The following is a 26,903-nucleotide window of genomic DNA, read 5'->3' on the forward strand; positions in this document are numbered from 1 at the left end:
ATGCTCTCACAGGCAGGTGAGAACCAGCCCTTTCCTGGTGATCTAGTTGCTAGGATTCGAGCTCTCAAAGCCACAGCCTGGGTTACATTCCGGTCAGGGTCTGTGTTTTTGTCAATCTAAAGCAGGCATGTCTCTGACAAAGTTCAAGCATCAGTGAGTATGAAGGCAAGGCAAGTAGTGAAAACACACTCTATCAAGCCAAAAATGAACCAGTGACCTAAGAATGGCCAAAGCAACATCTAGAGTACTCCACTTTTTCACCTGAGCTATCAAAGGCGCAGTGAACAGAGTGCATGTTCCTAATACACAGAGCTGATGATTCCAAGGAAAGTAGCTTTGTAATGCCGTGAGAGTCAGGGAGGCACAGTGGACAGAGTGCATGTTCCTAATACACAGAGCTGATGATTCCAAGGAAAGTAGCTTTGTAATGCAGTGAGAGTCAGGGAGGCACAGTGGACAGAGTGCATGTTCCTAATACACAGAGCTGATGATTCCAAGAAAGTAGCTTTGAAAGGCTGTGAGAGTCAGGAGTGCAAAAAGAGAAGCCATCAAAGACAGCCAGGAGCCAAACCTAACATCTTCTGATCCGTAATCAGACACGTTAACCATTGAATCACTGGCCCGCTGCTCATTTGGCCCAGAAGCCTGAATTTTGCTGATTCTAGATTGACAGGGAGCCCATTGATGTGGAGTGCTTAAAAAGTGCTAGTTAACTAGTAATCGTTAAAACACACACACACACACACACACACACACACACACACACACACCAAAGCTTGGAAACACCCATAACTCCTTGATTTTCAGTGCTCAGGGCCTCAAGCAAAATTGCAGCCAGTGTCTAAAGGCACAAATGTAACACCACATTGCTGGAAACACTTGCACAGCATACAAGGATGCTCTCACAGGCAGGTGAGAACCAGCCCTTTCCTGGTGATCTAGTTGCTAGGATTCGGAGCTCTCAAAGCCACAGCCTGGGTTACATTCCCGGTCAGGGACTGTGTTTTTGTCAATCTAAAGCAGGCATGTCTCTGACAAAGTTCAAGCATCAGTGAGTATGAAGGCAAGGCAAGTAGTGAAAACACACTCTATCAAGCCAAAAATGAACCAGTGACCTAAGAATGGCCAAAGCAACATCTACAGTACTCCACTTTTTCACCTGAGCTATCGAAGGCACAGTGAACAGAGTGCATGTTCCTAATACACAGAGCTGATGATTCCAAGGAAAGTAGCTTTGTAATTCTGTGAGAGTCAGGGAGGCACAGTGGACAGAGTGCATGTTCCTAATACACAGAGCTGATGATTCCAAGGAAAGTAGCTTTGTAATGCAGTGAGAGTCAGGGAGGCACAGTGGACAGAGTGCATGTTCCTAATACACAGAGCTGATGATTCCAAGAAAGTAGCTTTAAAAGGCTGTGAGAGTCAGGGAGTGCAAAAAAAGAGAAGCCATCAAAGACAGCCAGGAGCCAAACCTAACATCTTCTGATCCGTAATCAGACACGTTAACCATTGAATCACTGGCCCGCTGCTCATTTGGCCCAGAAGCCTGAATTTTGCTGATTCTAGATTGACAGGGAGCCCATTGATGTGGAGTGCTTAAAAAGTGCTAGTTAACTAGTAATCGTTAAAACACACACACACACACACACACACAAACCAAAGCTTGGAAACACCCATAACTCCTTGATTTTCAGTGCTCAGGGGCTCAAGCAAAATTGCAGCCAATGTCTAAAGGAACAAATGTAACACCACATTGCTGGAAACACTGTTCCAGTATGATTGTAAAGGAAATACTTGTCAGAAGTGGGATTTGAACCCACGCCTCCAGGGGAGACTGCGACCTGAACACAGCGCCTTAGACCACTTCGGCCATCCTGACATATAAAAAGAACGATGACCTCGTACACACAGTTAGGCAGCACGTCAGTCTTTAATCTGTAGACTGTGAGTTTCATCCATAAATGAGGCTGGGCAAAGCTTGTTTTAGGACAAATGAGAGACTTTCTTTTCTGGAGGCAGAAAACACAATCTTGCTCTTCAACATATTTTGCACAGCATACAAGGATGCTCTCACGGGCAGGTGAGTACCAGCCCTTTCCTGGTGATCTAGTTGCTAGGATTAGGAGCTCTCAAAGCCACAGCCTGGGTTACATTCCCAGTCAGGGACTGTGTTTTTGTCAATCTAAAGCAGGCATGTCTCTGACAAAGTTCAAGCAGCCAGGAGCCAACCCTAACATCTTCTGATCCGTAATCAGACGCGTTAACCATTGAATCACTGGCCCGCTGCTCATTTGGCCCAGAAGCCTGAATTTTGCTGATTCTAGATTGATAGGGAGCCCATTGATGTGGAGTGCTTAAAAGGTGCTAGTTAACTATTAATCGTTAAAACACACACACACACACACAAAAACCAAAGCTTGGAAACACCCATAACTCCTTGATTTTCAGTGCTCAGGGCCTCAAGCAAAATTGCAGCCAGTGTCTAAAGGCACAAATGTAACACCACATTGCTGGAAACACTTGCACAGCATACAAGGATGCTCTCACAGGCAGGTGAGAACCAGCCCTTTCCTGGTGATCTAGTTGCTAGGATTCGAGCTCTCAAAGCCACAGCCTGGGTTACATTCCGGTCAGGGACTGTGTTTTTGTCAATCTAAAGCAGGCATGTCTCTGACAAAGTTCAAGCATCAGTGAGTATGAAGGCAAGGCAAGTAGTGAAAACACACTCTATCAAGCCAAAAATGAACCAGTGACCTAAGAATGGCCAAAGCAACATCTAGAGTACTCCACTTTTTCACCTGAGCTATCAAGGCGCAGTGAACAGAGTGCATGTTCCTAATACACAGAGCTGATGATTCCAAGGAAAGTAGCTTTGTAATGCTGTGAGAGTCAGGGAGGCACAGTGGACAGAGTGCATGTTCCTAATACACAGAGCTGATGATTCCAAGGAAAGTAGCTTTGTAATGCAGTGAGAGTCAGGGAGGCACAGTGGACAGAGTGCATGTTCCTAATACACAGAGCTGATGATTCCAAGAAAGTAGCTTTAAAAGGCTGTGAGAGTCAGGGAGTGCAAAAAAGAGAAGCCATCAAAGACAGCCAGGAGCCAAACCTAACATCTTCTGATCCGTAATCAGACACGTTAACCATTGAATCACTGGCCCGCTGCTCATTTGGCCCAGAAGCCTGAATTTTGCTGATTCTAGATTGACAGGGAGCCCATTGATGTGGAGTGCTTAAAAGTGCTAGTTAACTAGTAATCGTTAAAACACACACACACACAAACCAAAGCTTGGAAACACCCATAACTCCTTGATTTTCAGTGCTCAGGGGCTCAAGCAAAATTGCAGCCAATGTCTAAAGGAACAAATGTAACACCACATTGCTGGAAACACTGTTCCAGTATGATTGTAAAGGAAATACTTGTCAGAAGTGGGATTTGAACCCACACCTCCAGGGAGACTGCAACCTGAACGCAGCGCCTTAGACCGCTCGGCCATCCTGACATATAAAAAGAACAATGACCTCGTACACACAGTTAGGCAGCACGTCAGTCTTTAATCTGTAGACTGTGAGTTTCATCCATAAATGAGGCTGGGCAAAGCTTGTTTTAGGACAAATGAGAGACTTTCTTTTCTGGAGGCAGAAAACACAATCTTGCTCTTCAACATATTTTGCACAGCATACAAGGATGCTCTCACGGGCAGGTGAGTACCAGCCCTTTCCTGGTGATCTAGTTGCTAGGATTCGGAGCTCTCAAAGCCACAGCCTGGGTTACATTCCCGGTCAGGGACTGTGTTTTTGTCAATCTAAAGCAGGCATGTCTCTGACAAAGTTCAAGCATCAGTGAGTATGAAGGCAAGGCAAGTAGTGAAAACACACTCTATCAAGCCAAAAATGAACCAGTGACCTAAGAATGGCCAAAGAAACATCTACAGTACTCCACTTTTTCACCTGAGCTATCGAAGGCACAGTGAATAGAGTGCATGTTCCTAATACACAGAGCTGATGATTCCAAGAAAGTAGCTTTGAAAGGCTGTGAGAGTCAGGGAGTGCAAAAAAAGAGAAGCCATCAAAGACAGCCAGGAGCCAACCCTAACATCTTCTGATCCGTAATCAGACGCGTTAACCATTGAATCACTGGCCTGCTGCTCATTTGGCCCAGAAGCCTGAATTTTGCTGATTCTAGGGCTCAAGCAAAATTGCAGCCAGTGTCTAATGGCACAAATGTAACACCACATTGCTGGAAACACTTGCACAGCATACAAGGATGCTCTCACGAGCAGGTCAGTACCAGCCCTTTCCTGGTGATCTAGTTGCTAGGATTAGGAGCTCTCAAAGCCACAGCCTGGGTTACATTCCAGGTCAGGGACTGTCTTTTTGTCAATCTAAAGCAGGCATGTCTCTGACAAAGTTCAAGCAGCCAGGAGCCAACCCTAACATCTTCTGATCCGTAATCAGACGCGTTAACCATTGAATCACTGGCCCGCTGCTCATTTGGCCCAGAAGCCTGAATTTTGCTGATTCTAGATTGATAGGGAGCCCATTGATGTGGAGTGCTTAAAAGGTGCTAGTTAACTATTAATCGTTAAAACACACACACACACACACACAAAAACCAAAGCTTGGAAACACCCATAACTCCTTGATTTTCAGTGCTCAGGGCCTCAAGCAAAATTGCAGCCAGTGTCTAAAGGCACAAATGTAACACCACATTGCTGGAAACACTTGCACAGCATACAAGGATGCTCTCACAGGCAGGTGAGAACCAGCCCTTTCCTGGTGATCTAGTTGCTAGGATTCGGAGCTCTCAAAGCCACAGCCTGGGTTACATTCCCGGTCAGGGTCTGTGTTTTTGTCAATCTAAAGCAGGCATGTCTCTGACAAAGTTCAAGCATCAGTGAGTATGAAGGCAAGGCAAGTAGTGAAAACACACTCTATCAAGCCAAAAATGAACCAGTGACCTAAGAATGGCCAAAGCAACATCTAGAGTACTCCACTTTTTCACCTGAGCTATCAAGGCGCAGTGAACAGAGTGCATGTTCCTAATACACAGAGCTGATGATTCCAAGGAAAGTAGCTTTGTAATGCTGTGAGAGTCAGGGAGGCACAGTGGACAGAGTGCATGTTCCTAATACACAGAGCTGATGATTCCAAGGAAAGTAGCTTTGTAATGCAGTGAGAGTCAGGGAGGCACAGTGGACAGAGTGCATGTTCCTAACACACAGAGCTGATGATTCCAAGAAAGTAGCTTTAAAAGGCTGTGAGAGTCAGGGAGTGCAAAAAAGAGAAGCCATCAAAGACAGCCAGGAGCCAAACCTAACATCTTCTGATCCGTAATCAGACACGTTAACCATTGAATCACTGGCCCGCTGCTCATTTGGCCCAGAAGCCTGAATTTTGCTGATTCTAGATTGACAGGGAGCCCATTGATGTGGAGTGTTTAAAAGTGCTAGTTAACTAGTAATCGTTAAAACACACACACACACAAACCAAAGCTTGGAAACACCCATAACTCCTTGATTTTCAGTGCTCAGGGGCTCAAGCAAAATTGCAGCCAATGTCTAAAGGAACAAATGTAACACCACATTGCTGGAAACACTGTTCCAGTATGATTGTAAAGGAAATACTTGTCAGAAGTGGGATTTGAACCCACACCTCCAGGGGAGACTGCGACCTGAACACAGCCTTAGACCGCTCGGCCATCCTGACATATAAAAAGAACAATGACCTCGTACACACAGTTAGGCAGCACGTCAGTCTTTAATCTGTAGACTGTGAGTTTCATCCATAAATGAGGCTGGGCAAAGCTTGTTTTAGGACAAATGAGAGACTTTCTTTTCTGGAGGCAGAAAACACAATCTTGCTCTTCAACATATTTTGCACAGCATACAAGGATGCTCTCACGGGCAGGTGAGTACCAGCCCTTTCCTGGTGATCTAGTTGCTAGGATTCGGAGCTCTCAAAGCTTGGGTTACATTCCGGTCAGGGACTGTGTTTTTGTCAATCTAAAGCAGGCATGTCTCTGACAAAGTTCAAGCATCAGTGAGTATGAAGGCAAGGCAAGTAGTGAAAACACACTCTATCAAGCCAAAAATGAACCAGTGACCTAAGAATGGCCAAAGAAACATCTACAGTACTCCACTTTTTCACCTGAACTATCGAAGGCACAGTGAACAGAGTGCATGTTCCTAATACACAGAGCTGATGATTCCAAGAAAGTAGCTTTGAAAGGCTGTGAGAGTCAGGGAGTGCAAAAAGAGAAGCCATCAAAGACAGCCAGGAGCCAACCCTAACATCTTCTGATCTGTAATCAGACGCGTTAACCATTGAATCACTGGCCTGCTGCTCATTTGGCCCAGAAGCCTGAATTTTGCTGATTCTAGGGCTCAAGCAAAATTGCAGCCAGTGTCTAATGGCACAAATGTAACACCACATTGCTGGAAACACTTGCACAGTATACAAGGATGCTCTCACAGGCAGGTGAGAACCAGCCCTTTCCTGGTGATCTAGTTGCTAGGATTCGGAGCTCTGAAAGCCACAGCCTGGGTTACATTCCCGGTCAGGGACTGTGTTTTGTCAATCTAATGCAGGCATGTCTCTGACAAAGTTCAAGCATCAGTGAGTATGAAGGCAAGGCAAGTAGTGAAAACACACTCTATCAAGCCAAAAATGAACCAGTGACCTAAGAATGGCCAAAGCAACATCTAGAGTACTCCACTTTTTCACCTGAGCTATCGAAGGCGCAGTGAACAGAGTGCATGTTCCTAATACACAGAGCTGATGATTCCAAGGAAAGTAGCTTTGTAATGCAGTGAGAGTCAGGGAGGCACAGTGGACAGAGTGCATGTTCCTAATACACAGAGCTGATGATTCCAAGGAAAGTAGCTTTGTAATGCAGTGAGAGTCAGGGAGGCACAGTGGACAGAGTGCATGTTCCTAACACACAGAGCTGATGATTCCAAGAAAGTAGCTTTAAAAGGCTGTGAGAGTCAGGGAGTGCAAAAAGAGAAGCCATCAAAGACAGCCAGGAGCCAAACCTAACATCTTCTGATCCGTAATCAGACACGTTAACCATTGAATCACTGGCCCGCTGCTCATTTGGCCCAGAAGCCTGAATTTTGCTGATTCTAGATTGACAGGGAGCCCATTGATGTGGAGTGTTTAAAAGTGCTAGTTAACTAGTAATCGTTAAAACACACACACACACAAACCAAAGCTTGGAAACACCCATAACTCCTTGATTTTCAGTGCTCAGGGGCTCAAGCAAAATTGCAGCCAATGTCTAAAGGAACAAATGTAACACCACATTGCTGGAAACACTGTTCCAGTATGATTGTAAAGGAAATACTTGTCAGAAGTGGGATTTGAACCCACGCCTCCAGGGAGACTGCGACCTGAACGCAGCGCCTTAGACCGCTCGGCCATCCTGACATATAAAAAGAACAATGACCTCGTACACACAGTTAGGCAGCACGTCAGTCTTTAATCTGTAGACTGTGAGTTTCATCCATAAATGAGGCTGGGCAAAGCTTGTTTTAGGACAAATGAGAGACTTTCTTTTCTGGAGGCAGAAAACACAATCTTGCTCTTCAACATATTTTGCACAGCATACAAGGATGCTCTCACGGGCAGGTGAGTACCAGCCCTTTCCTGGTGATCTAGTTGCTAGGATTCGGAGCTCTCAAAGCCACAGCCTGGGTTACATTCCCGGTCAGGGACTGTCTTTTTGTCAATCTAAAGCAGGCATGTCTCTGACAAAGTTCAAGCATCAGTGAGTATGAAGGCAAGGCAAGTAGTGAAAACACACTCTATCAAGCCAAAAATGAACCAGTGACCTAAGAATGGCCAAAGCAACATCTAGAGTACTCCACTTTTTCACCTGAGCTATCGAAGGCGCAGTGAACAGAGTGCATGTTCCTAATACACAGAGCTGATGATTCCAAGAAAGTGGCTTTGTAATGCCGTGAGAGTCAGGGAGGCACAGTGGACAGAATGCATGTTCCTAATACACAGAGCTGATGATTCCAAGGAAAGTAGCTTTGTAATGCAGTGAGAGTCAGGGAGGCACAGTGGACAGAGTGCATGTTCCTAATACACAGAGCTGATGACTCCAAGAAAGTAGCTTTAAAAGGCTGTGAGAGTCAGGGAGTGCAAAAAAGAGAAGCCATCAAAGACAGCCAGGAGCCAAACCTAACATCTTCTGATCCGTAATCAGACACGTTAACCATTGAATCACTGGCCCGCTGCTCATTTGGCCCAGAAGCCTGAATTTTGCTGATTCTAGATTGACAGGGAGCCCATTGATGTGGAGTGCTTAAAAGTGCTAGTTAACTAGTAATCGTTAAAAACACACACACACACAAACCAAAGCTTGGAAACACCCATAACTCCTTGATTTTCAGTGCTCAGGGGCTCAAGCAAAATTGCAGCCAATGTCTAAAGGAACAAATGTAACACCACATTGCTGGAAACACTGTTCCAGTATGATTGTAAAGGAAATACTTGTCAGAAATGGGATTTGAACCCACGCCTCCAGGGGAGACTGCGACCTGAACGCAGCGCCTTAGACCGCTCGGCCAGCCTGACATATTAAAAGAACAATGACCTCGTACATACAGTTAGGCAGCACGTCAGTCTTTAATCTGTAGACTGTGAGTTTCATCCATAAATGAGGCTGGGCAAAGCTTGTTTTAGGACAAATGAGAGACTTTCTTTTCTGGAGGCAGAAAACACAATCTTGCTCTTCAACATATTTTGCACAGCATACAAGGATGCTCTCACGGGCAGGTGAGTACCAGCCCTTTCCTGGTGATCTAGTTGCTAGGATTCGGAGCTCTCAAAGCCACAGCCTGGGTTACATTCCCGGTCAGGGACTGTCTTTTTGTCAATCTAAAGCAGGCATGTCTCTGACAAAGTTCAAGCATCAGTGAGTATGAAGGCAAGGCAAGTAGTGAAAACACACTCTATCAAGCCAAAAATGAACCAGTGACCTAAGAATGGCCAAAGCAACATCTACAGTACTCCACTTTTTCACCTGAGCTATCGAAGGCACAGTGAATAGAGTGCATGTTCCTAATACACAGAGCTGATGATTCCAAGAAAGTAGCTTTGAAAGGCTGTGAGAGTCAGGGAGTGCAAAAAGAGAAGCCATCAAAGACAGCCAGGAGCCAACCCTAACATCTTCTGATCCGTAATCAGACGCGTTAACCATTGAATCACTGGCCTGCTGCTCATTTGGCCCAGAAGCCTGAATTTTGCTGATTCTAGGGCTCAAGCAAAATTGCAGCCAGTGTCTAATGGCACAAATGTAACACCACATTGCTGGAAACACTTGCACAGCATACAAGGATGCTCTCACGAGCAGGTCAGTACCAGCCCTTTCCTGGTGATCTAGTTGCTAGGATTAGGAGCTCTCAAAGCCACAGCCTGGGTTACATTCCGGTCAGGGACTGTCTTTTGTCAATCTAAAGCAGGCATGTCTCTGACAAAGTTCAAGCAGCCAGGAGCCAACCCTAACATCTTCTGATCCGTAATCAGACGCGTTAACCATTGAATCACTGGCCCGCTGCTCATTTGGCCCAGAAGCCTGAATTTTGCTGATTCTAGATTGATAGGGAGCCCATTGATGTGGAGTGCTTAAAAGGTGCTAGTTAACTATTAATCGTTAAAAACACACACACACACACAAAAACCAAAGCTTGGAAACACCCATAACTCCTTGATTTTCAGTGCTCAGGGCCTCAAGCAAAATTGCAGCCAGTGTCTAAAGGCACAAATGTAACACCACATTGCTGGAAACACTTGCACAGCATACAAGGATGCTCTCACGGGCAGGTGAATACCAGCCCTTTCCTGGTGATCTAGTTGCTAGGTGTAAAGAGAATGCAACTTACTCCATTGAGTGCTAAACTGTAAAAATGCTTTAATGAAACAATAACATCCTGTAAAGCCACTACTGGTCTGGGATATTTATTATACAACAGCGCCCTCTTGTGTCCTGGGGATCTTATCATATCATTACATCTCCCTTTTCTAAAGTGATTTAAGAAAATGTAGGGCAACAGTACTGCATAACGTTGAACCTAAAATAGCAGCATTTAAAGTCAGTATGCTCTCTGTAACTTCCTCCTGTAAGTGAATAACGTTTATAAGATGAAAGATTCAAGAAGGCATTATTTAAGTAAGAACGTTCACATGCAACCTGTAAGGGGATAACAAACGTTAAGAGTTAAACTGTTCTCGGGTATTTGTAATTCAGTTAAGTTCATTCTCTCTGTTATAAGTTTAGTCTTTCTCTGGGTTTGGGTTTTCTTAATGGGTATCGTCTTTCTTTTCTCTCAGTGTTCTCTCCTTTCTCCTCTGTATCTGCAGGTGTGTCTTCCTCTGTTTTGATGAGCTCTCTTCTGTTTCGCCTGTACTGTTGTCCGTCTGTTTCCACTAAGTATGACCGTGGCTCGGGTGCTGGTTTTATTACTTTAGCTGGTTTCCACTGCTTGCCATCCCTTAACCTCACTGTGTCTCCTGGGCTGAGGGCTGGCAGCATGCGTGATCCTCTGTCATAATAGTGTTTCTCTCTGTCTTGGTTGACCTTCATTCTATCCTGCACCCTCTTCATTGTTCCTGGTTGTAACAGTTTTTGTGTTGTGGGCAGTCTTGTCTTTGTTCTGCGGCCCATAAGCAGCTGTGCAGGAGAGGGTAGTCCATCCAGAGGTGTATTTCGATAGTCCAAGAGGGCGAGGTGAGGGTCTCCTTTGTCAGCTTTGGCTTTCTGGAGTAGGCTTTTGCTATCTGTACTCCCTTTTCAGCTTTCCCGTTGGATTGGGAGTGCGTGGGAGATGATGTGGTATGTTTGAATCCGTACTCCTCACTAAATATCCTGAATTCGGCGGAGGAATACTGTGTGCCGTTGTCAGAGCAGACTTCATCGGGTATGCCATGTCGGGAGAACTGCTGTTTGCAGATGTTGATGACTGCCTGGCTTGTTATGGTGTTTAGTTTGCTTACTTCGAATAGTAGTCCACCAGGACGAGGTAGTGTTCTCCATCGAGTTCGAAAATATCAGTAGCTACTTTTTGCCATGGCCTTTCCGGTATGTCATGCCCAATCATGGGCTCCTTTCTGTTCTGTCTTCTGTAGGTGTTGCAAATGGTACATCTTGAGACTGTGTCAGCTATCTGGGCTTGCATCCCCGGCCAGAATATGACATCCCTTGCTAGTCTCCTCGTTTTTCGATTCCTTGGTGGCTGGAGTGCACTTTTTTTAGCATCATCCTTCTCAGAGTGCTTGGTATTACTAGTTTGTTGCCTTTGAATATCAGCCCATCTTCTATTGTCATTTCACTCTTGTAGTCCCAGTACACTTTGGCCTCGTCTGGTGTTTCTGATCTTTTGTCTGGCCAGCCCTGGAGGATGAACTTTTTTACTGCTATGAGGGTTGGATTCTTCTCTGTTTCTGTGAGTATTTCCTGGAGTCTGGCGGGTGCTATGGGTAAGCACATCACTGCACACACTTGTACATCATCCTTGTTTTCATTTTCGTCTGTGTCCTTTAAGAAGTTCCTGCTCAGGGCATCAGCCACATAAAGTTCTTTTCCTTTTTTGTATTTCACCGTCATGTTGTATTTCTGGAGCCTGAGGAGCATTTTCTGGAGTCTTAGTGGGGTCTCGGCCAAGGGTTTTTTATTATGGTTTCCAAAGGTTTGTGGTCTGTTTCAACTCGAGCGCCCGTCGAACAGATATTGGTAGAACTTGTCGCATCCAAACATGATGGCGGCCAACTCCTTTTCTATTTGTGCATATCTTTTTGTGTGTCGGTAAAGGCCTTTGATGCGTAAGCTATGGGACACTCATCTTGAAAATGTACAGCTCCTATTCCACAACTGGAAGCGTCTGTGCTCAGTTTAACTGGTTTTGATGTGTCATAGTATTTTAGTACTGGAGCTTCTGTGACCATCTTTGCAGCTTCTCAAAGCTCTTGTCTTGTTCCTCCAGCCAGCTCCATTCTGTGGTCTTCTCTAACAGGATTCGGAGTGGGGCAGTTACGGTAGATAGCTGTGGTATGAACTTCCCTAAGTATGTTACCATACCTAAATATATCTGTAACTCAGTCTTGTTAGAGGGTTTTTGCATTTTTCTGACTGCCTCTACTTTCTTGGGGTCTGGCTTAAGTCCGTCAGCTGTTAGTATGTGCCCCATGTATTTGACTTCTTGTGTAGTGAATGTGCATTTTTCTGGGTTGAGTTTTATGTTCTTTTCTCTCACTCGCTCCAACACCCTTTTCAACCTCTGGTTGTGCTGCTCTTCGTTTTCTCCCCATACGAGGATGTCATCAACGATTACCTCTACTCCCTCCATGTCCTCGAATATTTCCGTCATGAGTCTTTGAAATATTTCTCCAGCTGTATTTATTCCAAAAGGTAGCCTTTTGTATGCGTAACGACCGAAGGGGTGTTAAAAGTGCACAGCTGAGCTTTCTTTATCCAACTTGACCTGCCAGTATCCACATTGAGCATCTAATGTGCTGAACACTTTAGCTCCTGCCATCCGAGCCATCACTTCTTCGATCGTCCTCATGGGGTAGTGTTCCCTTTCAATAGCGGCGTTCAAGTCCTTTGGGTCCATGCATATCCGGATCTTCTGTTTTTCTGGTTTCCATACCGTGACCATGCTGCTTACCCACTGCCTCGGTTCTGTTACTTTTTCAATGACGTCCAGGTTTTCCATTCTTCTCAGTTCTGCCTTTACTTTGTCTCTCAAAGCCACGGGGACCTTCCTTGGAGCATGGATAATGGGTTGTGCTTCCGCTCTGATCTTGATGTGCTGTTCTCCTTCCACACAGCCCAGGCCATGAAACACGTCTGCATATGTCTCCTGTATATCTTGACTTTGCCATGTCTTTACCTCACTGATGCGTTTTATGAGGCTGAGGTGTACGCAGGTTTTTAGTCCTAGTAGTGGTGTTGCACTCTGATGTAAGACTTGGAATTCGACGTGATGGAATTTTTTTTTGTATTCTGTCAGCAACAGGCATTTTCCTATTGGCTTTAAACATTGCCCTCCATATGTCACTAACTTTGCTTTTGACTTTCCAAGTTGTGCACGAGTCTGTCTGCGGATTGATTCTGGTATGATCTTGCATTGAGCTCCTGTGTCAATTTTAAATTTTATTTTCCTGTCATTTATTATGAGGTCTACTTCCCAGTCTTCACCATTATTTGATTTTACCATGTCAATAAACATTTCTTCTGAATCTGAGTCAGACTGTTCTTCTACTCTGTGTACTGGTTTTTTTGTTGCATATGACAATGCTTTGGACATTGTAAGGTATGGCAGAGGATCAGTGGCTTTAACAGATTCACGAACAAACAAGAACTTACTGTTAAAAACTCCCCTAATTACTGAAATAGCGCCAACCAGTCTCCACAAGCACAATAAATGTATTGACAAAGAGACAATGAACTATTGACAGAGAACCGCATGTGACATCCGCATGCTCACCACGTGCTTATCGTGTGGACAGGAAGGGGAAATTTTGAGCGTAAAAATGTGTGTGTGTGTGTTTTTCAGTTAAACACAGAACTGCATATTGCTAATGAAATACGTGTAATCCCTGTATGTTGTGTATTTCTGAGGTATATCAAACTCGTTAGAACTGTTTCGTTGTGTGTTTTAAACTCTGAGGCCTCATATTTAATAGCCTCAGTGTATATTCCCTTTCTAAGTGTACTAAACACATGTTTCTTGGTATCAAATTAAACCTTACGATTTGTCCGAGCTGAATTCGAATATAAGATCTCTGTAGAATGATATTACGCGATGTTTTACTATCTTTTGAGTCATTCAGCCCAAAATCTCTTACTGTCATAAACATGCAAATGAGCTTTGACAAAGGAACTCTCTCATGCCCAGAGTAAGGGAGACTTTTACGACCTCCAAAGGAATGTTCAGAGAAGTGCTGACCCTCACTTCATTCTCTTACTGAGAAAGAGAAATGAACCCTGTTAATCCTATATATATATTCTATATATCCATGTGATAAATATTGACATGTATCTAATGTGCCATCTCACATTTTCCCTTAAATGTGCTTGATCTATGTTTTCTTGCAAACTAATGGGTTAATGTTTCAGACTTTGCATACTATGGTTAACCAAAATCATATGTGTGGCATATTTGGTCTCTATAACTTGGTATTCTGAAGATTGAAATGACTGTGTACATGATATGTCGATAACAACAACATATTAGTATTACAAGTATGTTTCCTATTTTCTTTCTTGCACATGCAATGGGCAATTTTACAACAAAGAGCAATAAACCAAATTCCGCCTAGAACTCAAACCCTTCTTATTGGTCGAGCCAATGAGAGGTGGGACCTGTTTCCTGAGGGTATAAAATTGCTGCACCCACTTCCTCTCTCTCTCTCTCTCTCTCTCTCGCTCTTAGCCCTCTCTCTTGTAAGCTTATCTCTTGCTTTCTGGTTCTCTGAGCCTTGTGCTCTCTCACTCTCTCGCTGAATGATGCCAAACTAGAAGGCCCCAAGGACTCCCAAGCGTGCGCCAGGCTACGTACGGCCTTGTCTTTCCATTCACCAAAGATATCAAGACAACATCATCAAAGATCAACTGGAGCCTCAACAAATTGCATCAGGACAGTTTAATTCAAATGGGACATGCAAGTATCAAACTTAGTCTCATTATTTGATACATTAAGTATCCTTACCCCTTTCTAAAAGGGCGTGTCAGAACTAATATGATGGTTTGCTCAGGCTGTTGATCTGCTGAACTTCAAACAATGCTATAACTTCTTGCCTTCCTGTATTCTGCTTCAGCCCTCTTTCCCTTGGTAAACTGTATGAATGTATGTATATGTATGTTAGAGTAGTTTAAATGTTTAGTCTAGTTAATAAAGTCTTGTTCATGTCACATGTAAAGTTGTCTGTGTCTCAAGCTCATATCTAAAGTCACTAATCATAGATTTTGACTACTTGCTCTTAATACTTAGTAAGAAAGACATTTCCCTTGCCCCGAAATGTACATTTCTATTAATTAATTAATTAATAACCAAAATTGAGTGTTCACGGGATGAACCGAGTATTTGGTTGTAATGTTAATGTAGCTACATCAAGTTAACCCGATTAACTGATCCAAATATTCATAATTGATTATAACAAGTTATGATTGATTATTAATATTTCATAGAGCTGATTCGCTACCTAATGGTGGAAGAATATAGAGCTGATTCGCTACATAATGGTGGAGAATGATGCGGGCATGATTAAACAAAGGTTATGAGCTTGAACCACTGTCAACCTAAAAGTGTGCATTGAATAATTCGGTCAGAATAGGACACGACATGCGAAACGGCATTTGCTTCACTAGTTGCTGGCTTGTTTGGATGCCGAATAAGGTGATGGCTTGAATTGACATCTCTACTGTAATTGAAAGAGTCTTAACACATTTAAGCATATTTTCAAAAGGTATCAGTGTACGAGTAATATGATTTTAGCGAAGAAACCCTAATTTCAGTATTAAAGTGTAAGTCTGTTTTGATGAAGGAATCTCAGCTCAGCGGCATGTAAACTGTACCAGAATTGATTGCTTAACCTGTTTCTGATGAAGAAATCTCAGTACAGTGTTATATAAATGTAGATTTGGGCGATGCTCCCTTTTCACAGTATAAAGGCCTTACAAATTATAGTTAGATTGATGTCCTTCATCTAAACCTTATGTGTGCGTCTAAAGGCTTAGCTTCCTGGTGATCAAAACTGTGTTTCACTCACTGAAACTCTGAAGTGCATGGGTTCCCATGACAACGACTTGTCACAGGAAGTGCTCACTCCAGATAGCACATGTGTTTCCTTCCGACACCATTTTGTAAACAAACCAGCCTAGGTGGCTAAGCTAACCCAACTTAGCAGCCCCTTAGCTTAGGCTAAGCTAACTAATAGCTTCAACAGTTAGCTGCTAGCATAATTTACATGAAGCCTTTATCTACAGCTTGTGTGCATGCAGAGTGAAGTGATCTAAACCATTTTTCTTTAACCCCATTTCTGGTTTCTGAATTTTCACTTTCTCTTTCCTTAACTTTAATTCTTCTCATCTAACTTCACCTGCACCTTTCAGGTGCATCCCTTACTGAATGCTGTTCAGCTAAATTTGCAGTTACTTTGTTAATTAAATCTAAAAACTTAATTACATGTAAACTGTTTTAGATAGAGAATAATTTTTATAGTTATTGGGAACTTTCAATGGCACGTTGACTAAACTTTATAGAGGGACAAACACATTGTGTGGTCTTGAACACGCAACAGCTGTGACCAACTATAGAATGATGTCCAAAGCAAATCTAATTGTTGATCATAAGTGCTATTGATTATTCCCAATACAAGGTTATTCTGCTATTTTAATCACTTCAAGTCCTTTTATTATTTTTACTAATAATAGAAGTCAGCTATTCATTTTCCCATTTAACCCTCTTGGTCTAGTGTGGTTTTATTTCCCCATAAAACTGCAAAAGTAACTAGACATACTTTTCTTCTCGATTTTGTGTTTATTTGCAACAAGTTGCTTAAATTTTATGAGCCAGCTACACTAGTAATCTAGACGATTTCTATGGCATAATTTTGAGCACCACTAATAGACACAATCTAATAGGAAAGCTCTTTTCTTCCTCTTTCTTTCTCTTCTTCATGTGTTCAAAGATCAAGCCTGTTGTATGCTATCAGTAAGTGCTGATAAATAATTTGACCCAAAGAAACATCTTAAGTCATTTATTAAATCTAGGCTTACGCTCTTTTAGCAAAGCCACTCAGATCCACACAAATCTGAGCACCCTGCTATTTGCAGCTAAGATAGTAATAATCAGGAACACATTTCAATTGTTAACCACACCTAGCAAAACCTAGCTGTACATTATACACCTTGCTGTCTCACTTTGCCTTTAGCTCCAAATTCTGTTTGATCTTGCATTAGTCTCTTGCCCTTACTCTCACCAGAAGTGTGCCAAAAATGTTGCAGATGCTCAGCCTAACTGCCCAGATGGCAGGCCAAAAGGACTGGCTAGGTGTTTTGAGGAACACCCTTTTATCCATGGCTGCTGACGACCTTCAGCAACAGAACAAAAAGCAACTGGAAAACGAGGGAAAAGAACTAATGACAGACGACTCAAACCAGAGGTATGAGCACAAATATCTGACTGAGGTTATCGTCCTGGCCCACAACCTCACAGGTTTGAAACAGGAGGTAAACAACCTCAAACGCCAGATCACTGAGTCCCAACCGAGCTGACACATGCTAAAAACCGCATAGACCAGCTAGAGATGGAGGCTCAGGACAGACACAAGGACCCTGGCAGAAGGGAGTCACAGGAGGTAATCCACAGACTTCAAACGGCTCTGACAGCTGCTAAACAACAAGAGCAGTTGGAAAAGACAGCCAGAGAGCACCTGGAAAAGGTACTTTTTCACAAAGATTCACTGTTAAAAACAGCAAATTCTGAACTCTTGGACAAAGATGCCAGAATCATGGCCTGTGAAGGTCAACTGAATGTGTCCAGAGCTGAAGTTAAAGTGCTGACTCAGCAGCTGGAAAACACCAAAGATGAACTTGACATGGTCCAACGAGAACTGAGACACTCTTACCTGCTGCAAAAGGAACCACAGCAGGAGAGACATCTCACTCCCCACTTGCAATCAGCAGAGAAACCTCCCCAGCCAAGCACAGATTTACAAAGGGGAGACAAACCCCACTGCTTAACACGTCATCGGACAGTTTCCTTAAAGCTTCTGCAGCCGCGGAAGGAAAAGGATTGATTCAGACGAATCTTGAAGCGACACGTGTAGCGACACTCAAAGACCTCAACCGAATGGCCAGACATATCCCTGCATTTACACCAGAGCTTGCAGGAGACCACGACATCCACGCTTACCTGCGAGACATTGACTTTCACCTGCAGTCTTTGATGAGTGTGAACCATCAAGATAGACTCCATCTGATCTGGATCACGTCCAGCCCAGAGTTGCGACGCTTTCTGGCTCGACAGCCAGAAAACATCCAGTCTAACTACCAGCAGCTGAAACAAGCCATCATAAGGGAATTCTCAGAGTCTAACAATGGACTGATCGCTGCCCTAGACACCAAACAGGGTCGGCATGAAACTCCCTATGTTTACTACCACAGACTCAGACGAGCTTACTCGAGCTCGCAACAAACCTGGGATGGAGGAGGACGCCAGCTTCAAGAGCCTTTTCCTCCGAAACCTCCATCCTATGGTAAGTCACCATTTAGGCATTATGGCCTGCCCCCACACAATGCCTATCCAACAACTGCGTGACCTGACACAGAAGGCCTTTAACAAACACAAGGCCTCACCCAGCAAACACCACAGGACGTCCCACAGCAGTCTACAACAACATCCTCCTGTACACCTTTCAAACAGGTGCCAAACAGAGGCTGCACAAAGACAGCTAGAAACGCCTGTTACTGAGTTACAAGAGCTGCTAGCACTAGCAAAAGAGCTCCTGGAACAGAACTCCCCTGAGGAGTACTGGGAAGAACAAACCTCTGACTCTTGCCCAACACCACTCAGGCAAGCTCAAGTCAGCACTGCTGCCAGAGCAGAGTAACACTGCAGACTTCAGACACCTGGTGACTGGGTGCCGAATCAAGGGCGAACGGCCACCTGCTGCCCTTTTGCTACCAGTACTAGGTCAGTCTGAAACTCTCTCCACACTACACAATGCCCATAACCACTCCCTGCAGCCACAAACAAGCACCTGCCTCAAATGAACTGACTTCATAATGACAGGTGACACACTGTCAAGGCACCTGCTGCCTCTGCACCTGCTGCAGAGACCTGGATGTGGCTACTGTCTAGATCACCCACCGTGGAACAACCACCTTCTACAAAACCCTCATGATTCACCTGCCATCCGCCATTGTGATGATTGTCGTCCGATGATGTCTCCAACAGGGACACCACCTGGCGAAAAAGGGGACTGTAAGGTATGGCGGAGGATCAGTGGCTTTAACAGATTCACGAACAAACAAGAACTTACTGTTAAAAACTCCCCTAATTACTGAAATAGCGCCAACCATTCTCCACAAGTACAATAAATGTATTGACAAAGAGACAATGAACTATTGACAGAGAACCGCATGTGACATCCGCATGCTCACCACGTGCTTATCGTGTGGACAGGAAGGGGAAACTTTGAACGTAAAAATGTGTGTGTGTGTGTGTTTTCAGTTAAACACAGAACTGCATATTGCTAATGAAATACGTGTAATCCCTGTATGTTGTGTATTTCTGAGGTATATCAAACTCGTTAGAACTGTTTCGTTGTGTGTTTTAAACTCTGAGGCCTCATATTTAATAGCCTCAGTGTATATTCCCTTTCTAAGTGTACTAAACACATGTTTCTTGGTATCAAATTAAACCTTATGATTTGTCCGAGCTGAATTCGAATATAAGATCTCTGTAGAATGATATTACGCGATGTTTTACTATCTTTTGAGTCATTCAGCCCAAAATCTCTTACTGTCATAAACATGCAAATGAGCTTTGACAAAGGAACTCTCTCATGCCCAGAGTAAGGGAGACTTTTACGACCTCCAAAGGAATGTTCAGAGAAGTGCTGACCCTCACTTCATTCTCTTACTGAGAAAGAGAAATGAACCCTGTTAATCCTATATATATATTCTATATATCCATGTGATAAATATTGACATGTATCTAATGTGCCATCTCACATTTTCCCTTAAATGTGCTTGATCTATGTTTTCTTGCAAACTAATGGGTTAATGTTTCAGACTTTGCATACTATGGTTAACCAAAATCATATGTGTGGCATATTTGGTCTCTATAACTTGGTATTCTGAAGATTGAAATGACTGTGTACATGATATGTCGATAACAACAACATATTAGTATTACAAGTATGTTTCCTATTTTCTTTCTTGCACATGCAATGGGCAATTTTACAACAAAGAGCAATAAACCAAATTCCCGCCTAGAACTCAAACCCTTCTTATTGGTCGAGCCAATGAGAGGTGGGACCTGTTTCCTGAGGGTATAAAATTGCTGCACCCACTTCCTCTCTCTCTCTCTCTCTCTCTCGCTCTTAGCCCTCTCTCTTGTCGCTTATCTCTTGCTTTCTGGTTCTCTGAGCCTTGTGCTCTCTCACTCTCTCGCTGAATGATGCCAAACTAGAAGGCCCCAAGGACTCCCAAGCGTGCGCCAGGCTACGTACGGCCTTGTCTTTCCATTCACCAAAGATATCAAGACAACATCATCAAAGATCAACTGGAGCCTCAACAAATTGCATCAGGACAGTTTAATTCAAATGGGACATGCAAGTATCAAACTTAGTCTCATTATTTGATACATTAAGTATCCTTACCCCTTTACAAAAAGGGCGTGTCAGAACTAATATGATGGTTTGCTCAGGCTGTTGATCTGCTGAACTTCAAACAATGCTATAACTTCTTGCCTTCCTGTATTCTGCTTCAGCCCTCTTTCCCTTGGTAAACTGTATGAATGTATGTATATGTATGTTAGAGTAGTTTAAATGTTTAGTCTAGTTAATAAAGTCTTGTTCATGTCACATGTAAAGTTGTCTGTGTCTCAAGCTCATATCTAAAGTCACTAATCATAGATTTTGACTACTTGCTCTTAATACTTAGTAAGAAAGACATTTCCCTTGCCCCGAAATGTACATTTCTATTAATTAATTAATTAATAACCAAAATTGAGAGTTCACGGGATGAACCGAGTATTTGGTTGTAATGTTAATGTAGCTACATCAAGTTAACCCGATTAACTGATCCAAATATTCATAATTGATTATAACAAGTTATGATTGATTATTAATATTTCATAGAGCTGATTCGCTACCTAATGGTGGAAGAATATAGAGCTGATTCGCTACAACATGCACTTGCTTGAAAAATGATTAAATTTTTTGCATTTTTTGCATTTTTCTCCATAGTCGGGACATTTCCCCCTCTGGTGGTCTCTGCCACAGTATTTACAGTCCTGTATCATGTTTTGCCTGCGTGACGTGACAAATGACGTTTGAAATTGTTTTGCGCGCTCCCTTTTGACTTCATTTACGACGCACTCGGCTTGTGTGGTTTGCAATTTGTCCATTTGCATGCGGCTCGCCTCAGCAGCGCGACATATAGACACAGCCTTGGGTAGATCTAAATTCATTGTTCTCAACAACTTGGCTCTTATCTGGTCATCTCTTATTCCCACGACTATTCGGTCTTTTATTAGACTGGCACATAACTGTCTGTATTCACATGACCTTGCCTTTGTTCTTAAGTCAGTAACAAATTGGTCTATGTTCTCACCGGGTGCCTGAATACGAGTGTTGAACACATGTCTCTCAAACGTTACATTCCTGTGGGGGGGTAAAATGTTTTTCAAATTTCTCCAGTAATACCTTGAGCTTTAATCTGTCCTCCTGCTGCGTGAATTCGAAGGTGTTGTAAATTTCAAGGGCATCATCCCCAATGACGTGTAGTAACGTGCTGCTTTGTACTTTTTGAGCTTTTCCTTCAATGCCTGTAGCGGTCATGTAAAGTTCGAATTTTTGTTTCCATTTCTTCCAATTATCTGCGATATTTCCTTCCAATCTCAAGGGATCTGGTGCTTTTAGTGCTTCCATTTTGGCGAAGATTAGTCCGTTCTGACACCATGTAAAGAGAATGCAACTTACTCCATTGAGTGCTAAACTGTAAAAATGCTTTAATGAAACAATAACATCCTGTAAAGCCACTACTGGTCTGGGATATTTATTATACAACAGCGCCCTCTTGTGTCCTGGGGATCTTATCATATCATTACACTAGGATTCGGAGCTCTCAAAGCCACAGCCTGGGTTACATTCCCGGTCAGGGACTGTGTTTTTGTCAATCTAAAGCAGGCATGTCTCTGACAAAGTTCAAGCATCAGTGAGTATGAAGGCAAGGCAAGTAGTGAAAACACACTCTATCAAGCCAAAAATGAACCAGTGACCTAAGAATGGCCAAAGAAACATCTACAGTACTCCACTTTTTCACCTGAACTATCGAAGGCACAGTGAATAGAGTGCATGTTCCTAATACACAGAGCTGATGATTCCAAGAAAGTAGCTTTGAAAGGCTGTGAGAGTCAGGGAGTGCAAAAAAGAGAAGCCATCAAAGACAGCCAGGAGCCAACCCTAACATCTTCTGATCCGTAATCAGACGCGTTAACCATTGAATCACTGGCCTGCTGCTCATTTGGCCCAGAAGCCTGAATTTTGCTGATTCTAGGGCTCAAGCAAAATTGCAGCCAGTGTCTAATGGCACAAATGTAACACCACATTGCTGGAAACACTTGCACAGCATACAAGGATGCTCTCACAGGCAGGTGAGAACCAGCCCTTTCCTGGTGATCTAGTTGCTAGGATTCGAGCTCTCAAAGCCACAGCCTGGGTTACATTCCCGGTCAGGGACTGTCTTTTGTCAATCTAAAGCAGGCATGTCTCTGACAACGTTCAAGCATCAGTGAGTATGAAGGCAAGGCAAGTAGTGAAAACACACTCTATCAAGCCAAAAATGAACCAGTGACCTAAGAATGGCCAAAGCAACATCTACAGTACTCCACTTTTTCACCTGAGCTATCGAAGGCACAGTGAATAGAGTGCATGTTCCTAATACACAGAGCTGATGATTCCAAGAAAGTAGCTTTGAAAGGCTGTGAGAGTCAGGGAGTGCAAAAAAAGAGAAGCCATCAAAGACAGCCAGGAGCCAACCCTAACATCTTCTGATCCGTAATCAGACGCGTTAACCATTGAATCACTGGCCTGCTGCTCATTTGGCCCAGAAGCCTGAATTTTGCTGATTCTAGGGCTCAAGCAAAATTGCAGCCAGTGTCTAATGGCACAAATGTAACACCACATTGCTGGAAACACTTGCACAGCATACAAGGATGCTCTCACAGGCAGGTGAGAACCAGCCCTTTCCTGGTGATCTAGTTGCTAGGATTCGGAGCTCTCAAAGCCACAGCCTGGGTTACATTCCTGGTCAGGGACTGTGTTTTTGTCAATCTAAAGCAGGCATGTCTCTGACAAAGTTCAAGCAGCCAGGAGCCAACCCTAACATCTTCTGATCCGTAATCAGACGCGTTAACCATTGAATCACTGGCCCGCTGCTCATTTGGCCCAGAAGCCTGAATTTTGCTGATTCTAGATTGATAGGGAGCCCATTGATGTGGAGTGCTTAAAAGGTGCTAGTTAACTATTAATCGTTAAAAACACACACACACACACAAAACCAAAGCTTGGAAACACCCATAACTCCTTGATTTTCAGTGCTCAGGGCCTCAAGCAAAATTGCAGCCAGTGTCTAAAGGCACAAATGTAACACCACATTGCTGGAAACACTTGCACAGCATACAAGGATGCTCTCACGGGCAGGTGAATACCAGCCCTTTCCTGGTGATCTAGTTGCTAGGTGTAAAGAGAATGCAACTTACTCCATTGAGTGCTAAACTGTAAAAATGCTTTAATGAAACAATAACATCCTGTAAAGCCACTACTGGTCTGGGATATTTATTATACAACATCGCCCTCTTGTGTCCTGGGGATCTTATCATATCATTACATCTCCCCTTTTCTAAAGTGATTTAAGAAAATGTAGGGCAACAGTACTGCATAACGTTGAACCTAAAATAGCAGCATTTAAAGTCAGTATGTTCTCTGTAACTTCCTCCTGTAAGTGAATAATGTTTATAAGATGAAAGATTCAAGAAGGCATTATTTAAGTAAGAACGTTCACATGCAACCTGTAAGGGATAACAAACGTTAAGAGTTAAACTGTTCTCGGGTATTTGTAATTCAGTTAAGTTCATTCTCTCTGTTATAAGTTTAGTCTTTCTCTGGGTTTGGGTTTTCTTAATGGGTATCGTCTTTCTTTTCTCTCAGTGTTCTCTCCTTTCTCCTCTGTATCTGCAGGTGTGTCTTCCTCTGTTTTGATGAGCTCTCTTCTGTTTCGCCTGTACTGTTGTCCGTCTGTTTCCACTAAGTATGACCGTGGCTCGGGTGCTGGTTTTATTACTTTAGCTGGTTTCCACTGCTTGCCATCCCTTAACCTCACTGTGTCTCCTGGGCTGAGGGCTGGCAGCATGCGTGATCCTCTGTCATAATAGTGTTTCTCTCTGTCTTGGTTGACCTTCATTCTATCCTGCACCCTCTTCATTGTTCCTGGTTGTAACAGTTTTTGTGTTGTGGGCAGTCTTGTCTTTGTTCTGCGGCCCATAAGCAGCTGTGCAGGAGAGGGTAGTCCATCCAGAGGTGTATTTCGATAGTCCAAGAGGGCGAGGTGAGGGTCTCCTTTGTCAGCTTTGGCTTTCTGGAGTAGGCTTTTTGCTATCTGTACTCCCTTTTCAGCTTTCCCGTTGGATTGGGGGTACGTGGGAGATGATGTGGTATGTTTGAATCCGTACTCCTCACTAAATATCCTGAATTCGGCGGAGGAATACTGTGTGCCGTTGTCAGAGCAGACTTCATCGGGTATGCCATGTCGGGAGAACTGCTGTTTGCAGATGTTGATGACTGCCTGGCTTGTTATGGTGTTTAGTTTGCTTACTTCGATAGTAGTCCACCAGGACGAGGTAGTGTTCTCCATCGAGTTCGAAAATATCAGTAGCTACTTTTTGCCATGGCCTTTCCGGTATGTCATGCCCAATCATGGGCTCCTTTCTGTTCTGTCTTCTGTAGGTGTTGCAAATGGTACATCTTGAGACTGTGTCAGCTATCTGGGCTTGCATCCCCGGCCAGAATATGACATCCCTTGCTAGTCTCCTCGTTTTTTCGATTCCTTGGTGGCTGGAGTGCACTTTTTTAGCATCATCCTTCTCAGAGTGCTTGGTATTACTAGTTTGTTGCCTTTGAATATCAGCCCATCTTCTATTGTCATTTCACTCTTGTAGTCCCAGTACACTTTGGCCTCGTCTGGTGTTTCTGATCTTTTGTCTGGCCAGCCCTGGAGGATGAACTTTTTACTGCTATGAGGGTTGGATTCTTCTCTGTTTCTGTGAGTATTTCCTGGAGTCTGGCGGGTGCTATGGGTAAGCACATCACTGCACACACTTGTACATCATCCTTGTTTTCATTTTCGTCTGTGTCCTTTAAGAAGTTCCTGCTCAGGGCATCAGCCACATAAAGTTCTTTTCCTTTTTTGTATTTCACCGTCATGTTGTATTTCTGGAGCCTGAGGAGCATTTTCTGGAGTCTTAGTGGGGTCTCGGCCAAGGGTTTTTTATTATGGTTTCCAAAGGTTTGTGGTCTGTTTCAACTTCGAACGCCCGTCCGAACAGATATTGGTAGAACTTGTCGCATCCAAACATGATGGCGGCCAACTCCTTTTCTATTTGTGCATATCTTTTTTGTGTGTCGGTAAAGGCCTTTGATGCGTAAGCTATGGGACACTCATCTTGAAAAAGTACAGCTCCTATTCCACAACTGGAAGCGTCTGTGCTCAGTTTAACTGGTTTTGATGTGTCATAGTATTTTAGTACTGGAGCTTCTGTGACCATCTTTTGCAGCTTCTCAAAGCTCTTGTCTTGTTCCTCCAGCCAGCTCCATTCTGTGGTCTTCTCTAACAGGATTCGGAGTGGGGCAGTTACGGTAGATAGCTGTGGTATGAACTTCCCTAAGTATGTTACCATACCTAAATATATCTGTAACTCAGTCTTGTTAGTGGGTTTTTGCATTTTTCTGACTGCCTCTACTTTCTTGGGGTCTGGCTTAAGTCCGTCAGCTGTTAGTATGTGCCCCATGTATTTGACTTCTTGTGTAGTGAATGTGCATTTTTCTGGGTTGAGTTTTATGTTCTTTTCTCTCACTCGCTCCAACACCCTTTTCAACCTCTGGTTGTGCTGCTCTTCGTTTTCTCCCCATACGAGGATGTCATCAACGATTACCTCTACTCCCTCCATGTCCTCGAATATTTCCGTCATGAGTCTTTGAAATATTTCTCCAGCTGTATTTATTCCAAAAGGTAGCCTTTTGTATGCGTAACGACCGAAGGGGGTGTTAAAAGTGCACAGCGCTGAGCTTTCTTTATCCAACTTGACCTGCCAGTATCCACATTGAGCATCTAATGTGCTGAACACTTTAGCTCCTGCCATCCGAGCCATCACTTCTTCGATCGTCCTCATGGGGTAGTGTTCCCTTTCAATAGCGGCGTTCAAGTCCTTTGGGTCCATGCATATCCGGATCTTCTGTTTTTCTGGTTTCCATACCGTGACCATGCTGCTTACCCACTGCCTCGGTTCTGTTACTTTTTCAATGACGTCCAGGTTTTCCATTCTTCTCAGTTCTGCCTTTACTTTGTCTCTCAAAGCCACGGGGACCTTCCTTGGAGCATGGATAATGGGTTGTGCGTCCGCTCTGATCTTGATGTGCTGTTCTCCTTCCACACAGCCCAGGCCATGAAACACGTCTGCATATGTCTCCTGTATATCTTGACTTTGCCATGTCTTTACCTCACTGATGCGTTTTATGAGGCCGAGGTGTACGCAGGTTTTTAGTCCTAGTAGTGGTGTTGCACTCTGATGTAAGACTTGGAATTCGACGTGATGGAATTTTTTTTGTATTCTGTCAGCAACAGGCATTTTCCTATTGGCTTTAAACATTGCCCTCCATATGTCACTAACTTTGCTTTATGTCACTAACTTTGCTTTTGACTTTCCAAGTTGTGCACGAGTCTGTCTCATGGATTGATTCTGGTATGATGTTGCATTGAGCTCCTGTGTCAATTTTAAATTTTATTTTCCTGTCATTTATTATGAGGTCTACTTCCCAGTCTTCACCATTATTTGATTTTACCATGTCAATAAACATTTCTTCTGAATCTGAGTCAGACTGTTCTT

At 43.5% G+C, this 26,903-nt stretch overlaps 4 non-coding genes across 4 annotated transcripts; all 4 read right to left on the reverse strand.

Moving 5' to 3' along the window:
* Positions 1-1,795: 1,795 nt before the first annotated feature.
* On the reverse strand, positions 1,796-1,879 carry trnal-cag (transfer RNA leucine (anticodon CAG)). The gene has a single exon. It is a non-coding gene; the product is annotated as a tRNA-Leu (tRNA).
* A 1,542-nt stretch (positions 1,880-3,421) lies between these two features.
* trnal-cag (transfer RNA leucine (anticodon CAG)) lies at positions 3,422-3,503 on the reverse strand. Its single transcript has one exon. It is a non-coding gene; the product is annotated as a tRNA-Leu (tRNA).
* A 3,846-nt stretch (positions 3,504-7,349) lies between these two features.
* Positions 7,350-7,431, reverse strand: trnal-cag (transfer RNA leucine (anticodon CAG)). The gene has a single exon. It is a non-coding gene; the product is annotated as a tRNA-Leu (tRNA).
* A 1,072-nt stretch (positions 7,432-8,503) lies between these two features.
* Positions 8,504-8,586, reverse strand: trnal-cag (transfer RNA leucine (anticodon CAG)). Its single transcript has one exon. It is a non-coding gene; the product is annotated as a tRNA-Leu (tRNA).
* Between the last annotated feature and the right edge of the window lie 18,317 nt (positions 8,587-26,903).

Source organism: Xyrauchen texanus, chromosome 9, assembly GCF_025860055.1.
Source record: "Xyrauchen texanus isolate HMW12.3.18 chromosome 9, RBS_HiC_50CHRs, whole genome shotgun sequence".
Lineage (NCBI taxonomy): Eukaryota > Metazoa > Chordata > Actinopteri > Cypriniformes > Catostomidae > Xyrauchen > Xyrauchen texanus.